Source organism: Lagopus muta, chromosome 2, assembly GCF_023343835.1.
Source record: "Lagopus muta isolate bLagMut1 chromosome 2, bLagMut1 primary, whole genome shotgun sequence".
Lineage (NCBI taxonomy): Eukaryota > Metazoa > Chordata > Aves > Galliformes > Phasianidae > Lagopus > Lagopus muta.
The window spans coordinates 92,882,126-92,888,271 of NC_064434.1; positions in this window are offsets into that span (position 1 = coordinate 92,882,126).

The following is a 6,146-nucleotide window of genomic DNA, read 5'->3' on the forward strand; positions in this document are numbered from 1 at the left end:
ACAGAAGTAAACCTTCCTTAGAAGAAAATCTCTATCCCCACATTGACTGTTCCAAGCTGCTTTCAAAGCTTGACATGTTAGAGCCCTCTGCTGCTCAGTTAGGAAATGAGAAGTATTAGGCAAATACAATTACTAGCACAGGCTAGCACAAGAATTGTTGCTATATGTAATAAATAGACACAGTATGATTGTTATTTTTTTGTGTATTCTTTCAAATACTGGGGGTGAAAAGGAATAAGAAACTTTTATAAATACATTAACAGTAAGAGGAGGACAAAGGAGAATATCCACTGTTTGCTGGATGAAGCTGGGAATGTGACCACTGAGGATAAGGAAAAGGCGGAGGTTCTGAATGCCTTCTTTACATCTGTCTTTAAAAGTCAGACCAGTTTTTCTCAGGATACTCCTCTCTCTGACCTGGTAATCTCGGCTGGGGGGCACACTAACCCCCCTGTGACTCTGGAAGATACAGTCAGAGACCTACTACTCCAACTGGGCTGCCTCAAGTCTATGGGGCCAGATGAGATCCACCCGAGAGTGCTGAGAGAACTGGCGGAGGTGAGAGCCAAGCTGCTTTCCATCATCTGTCAGCGCTCCTTGTTGACTGGTGAGGTCCAGGAAGACTGGAAGCTTGCCAGTGTGACTCCCACTTGCAAGAAAGGTCGTAAGGAGGATCCGGGGAACTACAGGCCTGTCAGCCTGACCTCAGTGCCAGGGAAGGTTATGGAGCAGATTGTCTTGTGGGAGATCATGCGGCATGTGTGGGGTGACTGGGGGATCAGGCCTAGCCAGCATGGGTTCATGAAGGGCAGGTCCTGTTTGACCAACCTGATCTCCTTCTATGATCTAGTGACCCATCTGGTGGATGAGGGAAAGGCTGTTGATGTGGTTTACCTAGACTTTGGCCTTCTTGGCCACCTGGGCACACTGTCGGCTCATGTTCAGCCGAGCATCAGTCAATACCCCCAGGTCCATTTCCTCTATGCAGCCTTCCAGCCACACTGCCCCAAGCCTGTAGCGTTGCCTGGGGTTGTTGTAGCTGAAGCTCAGGATCCAGCATTTGGTCTTGTTGACCCTCATCCCATTGGCTTCAGCCCAGCTCTCCAGCCTGTCCAGATCCCTCTGTATGGCCTTGCTTCTCCAGGCAGATCCACACTTCCAGCCAATTTGGTGTCATCTGTGAATTTACTGAGGTGCACTCGATGCCCTCATCCAGGTCATCAATAAAGATATTGAAGAGGACAGGCCCCAGCACCGACCCCTGGGGAACACCACTCACGACCGGTCGCCGGCTGGATTTCACTCATTCACCACCACTCTCTGTGCCCGGCCCTCCAGCCAGCTCCTTACCCAGCCAAGAGTGTACCCAGCCAAGCCTCGGGCTGCCAGCTTCTGCAGGAGAATGCTGTGGGAGACAGTGTCAAAGGCTTTGCTGAAGTCTAGGTAAACCACATCAACAGCCTTTCCCTCATCCACCAGATGGGTCACTAGATCATAGAAGGAGATCAGGTTGGTCAAACAGGACCTGCCCTTCATGAACCCATGCTGGCTAGGCCTGATCCCCCGGTCACTCCGCACGTGCTGCGTGATCTCCCTCAAGTCAATCTGCTCCATAACCTTCCCTGGCACTGAGGTCAGGCTAACAGGCCTGTAGTTCCCCGGATCCTCCTTACGACCTTTCTTGTAAATGGGAGCCACATTTGAGAGACCTTTGGCTGGACCTCAAGAACAAAAGGAAAGCTTATGGTCTCTGGAAGAGTGGGCAAGCCTCTTATGATGATTACAGGTACATAGTGAAGCTGGGCAGGGAGAAAATTAGAAAAGCCAATGCCCAGCTAGAACTGAATTTGGCCACTAATGTAAAGGAAAACAATAATTATTTCTATAAATACATCAACAGCAAGAAGAGGGCTAGGGAGAATCTCCATCCCTTGTTGGACGCCTAGGACAACTTGGGGACCAAGGATCAGGATAAGGCTGAGGTGCTTAATGCCTTCTTTGCCTCAGTCTTTAATAGTAAGGCTTGTTACTCTGTGGGAACACAGCCCTCTGCACTGGTAGATAGGGATGGAGAGCAGAATAGGCCCTGCATTATCCATGATGAGATAATTTTGGACCTGCTCTGAAATCTGGATGCTCACAAATCCATGTGGCCAGATGAATTGCACCCTAGAGTACTGAGGGAGCTGGTGGATGTGGTTGCCAAGCCCTCTACATCATTCTTCATCAGTCCTGGCTAACCGGGGATGTCCCAGCAGACTGGAGACTGGCAAATGTGACAGCCATCTTCAAAAAGGGCCGTAAAAACGATCCTGGCAGCTACAGGCCTATCAGTCTCAGTGCCTGAGAAGGTTATGGAAAGGATAATCTTACGAGCCATCATGGACCAGCTACAGGTCAACCAGGGGATCAGGCCCGGTCAGCATGGGCTTATGGTAGATCCTGTCTGACAACCCTGATTTCATTCTACGACAAGGTGACCTTCTTAGTGAATGAAGGTAAGGCTGTCGATGTGATCTACGTGGACTTCAGTAAAGCCTGTGACACTGTCCCCTACAGCGTTCTCGTGGAGAAGCGGACTGCCCGCAGTTTGGATGGGCTTACGCTGCACGGGGTGAAACACTGGCTGGATGGCCAGGCCCAAAGAGTTGTGGTCAATGGGTTTAAATCCAGTTGGTGGCTGGTCATAAGCAGTGTCTCCCAGGGCTCGGTGCTGGGGTCACTTCTATTTAACATCTTTTTTAACAGTCTTGATGAGCAGATTGAGTGCACCCTCACCCTCAGTAAGTTTGCAGATGACAGCAACCTGGGAGGAAGTGTTGATCTGCCTGAGGGGAGAAGGGCACTACAGAGGGACCTGGATAGACTGGATCAACGAGCCAAGGCAAACTGCGTGAGTTTCAAAAAGGCCAAGTGTCAGATCCTGTATTTTGGTCACAAAAACCCCAGGCAACCCTACAGGCTTGGGGAGGAGTGGCTGAAAAGCTGTCTGATGGAAAGGGACCTTGGTGTACTGATGGACAGTTGGCTGAATGAGCCAGCAGTGTGCTCATGTGGCCAACAAGGCCAATGGCATCTTGGCTTGTATCAGGAATGGTGTGGTGAGCAGCACTAGGGAAGTCATCCTGCCCCTGTACTCAGCACTGGTGAGGCCTCACCTCGAGTACTGTGTTCAGTTTTGGGCACCTCAGTACAGAAAGGAATTGAGGTGCTGGAGCAGATCCAAGGAAGGGCAACAAGGGCTTGGAGGATGTGCCCTATTAGGAGAGACTGAAGGAACTGGACAGTCACAAGTCCATGGGACCGGATGGGCTTCATCCTAGGGTGCTGAGGGAGTTGGCAGGGGTGATTGCTAAGCCACTCTCGGCTATCTGCCAGCGCTCCTGGTTGACTGGAGAGGTTCCAGAGGATTGGAGGCTTGCTGATGTGACGCCCATCTACAAGAAGGGCCGTAAGGAGGATCCGGGGAACTACAGGCCTGTCAGCCTGACATCAGTGCCAGGGAAGGTCATGGAACAAATCCTCCTGGGAGAGATCACATGGCTCGTGCGTGACGTTCATGGGATCAGGCCTAGCCAGCATGGGTTCATGAAAGGCAGGTCGTGTTTGACCAACCTCATCTCCTTCTATGACTGGGTGACCAGACTGGTAGATGAGGGAAAGGCAGTTGATGTATCTACCTAGACTTCAGCAAAGCCTTTGACATGGTCTCTCACAGTATCCTTCTGTGGAAACTGGCTGCCAGTGGCTTGGGCAGTTTTACCCTCCGTTGGATAAGGAACTGGCTGGAGGGCCGTGCTCAACGGGTGGTGGTCAATGGAGTGAAGTCCAGCTGGAGACCTGTTACAAGTGGTGTCCCCCAGGGGTCGGTACTGGGGCCCATCCTGTTTAATATCTTCATTGATGACTTAGATGAAGGGATTGAGTGTACCCTGAGTAAGTTTGCAGATGACACCAAGTTGGGAGGTGGTGTCGATCTGCCTGAGGGCAGGGAGGCCCTGCAGAGGGATCTAGATAAGCTGGATCGCTGGGCTGAGGTGAATGGGATGAGGTTTAACAAGGCCAAGTATCGGGTTCTGCACTTTGGCCACAACAACCCCATGCAGCGTTACAGGCTTGGGGATGAGTGGTTGGATGATTTTGAAGAGGAAAGGGACCTGGGGGTGTTGGTTGATGCTCAGCTGAACATGAGCCGACAGTGTGCCCAGGTGGCCAAGAGGGCCAACGGCATCCTGGCCTGCATTAGAAATAGTGTGGCCAGCAGGAGCAGGGAGGTGATCATCCCCCTGTAATCAGCACTGGTGAGGCCGCACCTCGAGTACTGTGTTCAGTTTTGGGCCCCTCACTACAAGAAAGGGAATGTTCAGTCCGGAGAAGAGGAGGCTCAGGGGAGAGCTCATTGCACTCTACAACTTCCTGAAGGGAGGTTGTGGTGCAAAAGGGTCTGGCCTCTTCTCCCAGGCAAATAGTAGGACCCGAGGAAATGGCCAGAAGTTGTACCAGAGGAGGTTTATGTTGGACATTAGGAGAAACTTTTTCTCTCAAAGGGTGATCAGGCACTGGAATGGCTGCCCAGGGAGGTGGTGGAGTCGCCGTCCCTGGTAGTGTTCAAGAGGCACCTGGATGAGGAGCTACAAGATATGGTTTAGTGCTTGTGGTACTGACAGGAATGGGAGGGTGGTTGGACTAGATGATCTTGCAGGTCGTTTCCAACCTTGTGATTCTGTGATTTTTTTTTTCTGTGAACTGGGGCTGTTCAGTCAGGGGAAAAGGAGGTTGAGGGGAGACCTTACTGATCTCTTCCAGTATCTGAAAGGTGCTTACAGCGAGAGCAGGGCTCATCTCTTCTCACTGGTGACAGGTGACAGAATGAGGGGAAATGGACTTAACTTGCGCCAGGGTAAGTTTGGTTTGGGTATCAGGAAACACTTCTTTACAGAAAGGGTTGTTAAGCACTGGAATAGGCTCCCCAGGGAGGTGGTTGAGTCACCATCCCTGGATGTTTAAAAACCATTTGGATGTGGTGCTCAGGGACATGATTTAGTGGAGGGTTGTTAGGGCAGTATGGTTAGGTCATGATTGGACTCGATGATCTTTAAGGTCTTTTCCAACCTGGGTGATTCTGATTCTGTGAAAGAGGATGGAACCAGGCTTTTTTCAGTGGCTGTGCCAGGCCAACAGGCAGTGGGTGGAACCTGGAACACAGACAGGTCAATCTGAGCACTTGCATATGCTGCCCAGAGGCTCTGAGGTCCCCTTGGAGATCTTGAAAGCCACCTGGATATTATAGAGTAGAATAGGATATTTAATATCTTAACATTCTCTTTACATTGTGTAGTCTAACTCAGGCTCTGACTTCCTTTCCCAGTCTCTGTTCTGTAGTATGACTTAAAGGAAAGAACTAATCATTAATTTGACCAGATTTCCCCTTGTGTGTTCAATATTAATCCAACATTAAATGCAAACCTAAGTTCCTGTAGTGGTGAGGAATGTCTTTTGCAGAGGAACTCATTTCTCACCTGAAATGCAATGTTCAACAACAGCTCTCCATTCTGTGGTACCTCAAGAGCAATCCACATTTTCTGAAGCTGAATGTAAAGGTTTTCTCATTCAGAAAACCAAGTTTTAATTCTGGCCTAACAAGAGAAAAATTAACTTCACTTGCAGCCATTTGCACTTAGAGTTACCATGATGGAGCTCAGGTCACATGCCTGCTCAGATTTCTAGCAGCCTTTCCAGACTGATGTGAGATGTGCATCCCTGTGCTGGGAGCACCCACTCTGCTCAGACTCCTTCGGCAGCAAACCAAGCAGAATGAGAATCCCACTGCCAAGTGAAATTTGAGATGATGACACACCACACACCGTCAAGTTTTTCTGTAGCAGAAAGGATTCCCTTTTCTTATATACATAGACTTACCTATAATGTTGGTAAATAATGCAATGCTACTTAGTTGCAGTACACGATGAGTATATCCACCACACTTTCATGGTAAGTTCTGAACTAATCTAAGACAGACGTGATCAAAACTCCTGACTTCACAAGAACCCTTCCTTCAGGTAGGCTTCGTTCCCTGAACCTGCCTTCCCTGCACAGAACTAAGAACTTGTGCTTCTGAGATGGTCTGTGGGGAATTGTTTTGGGTT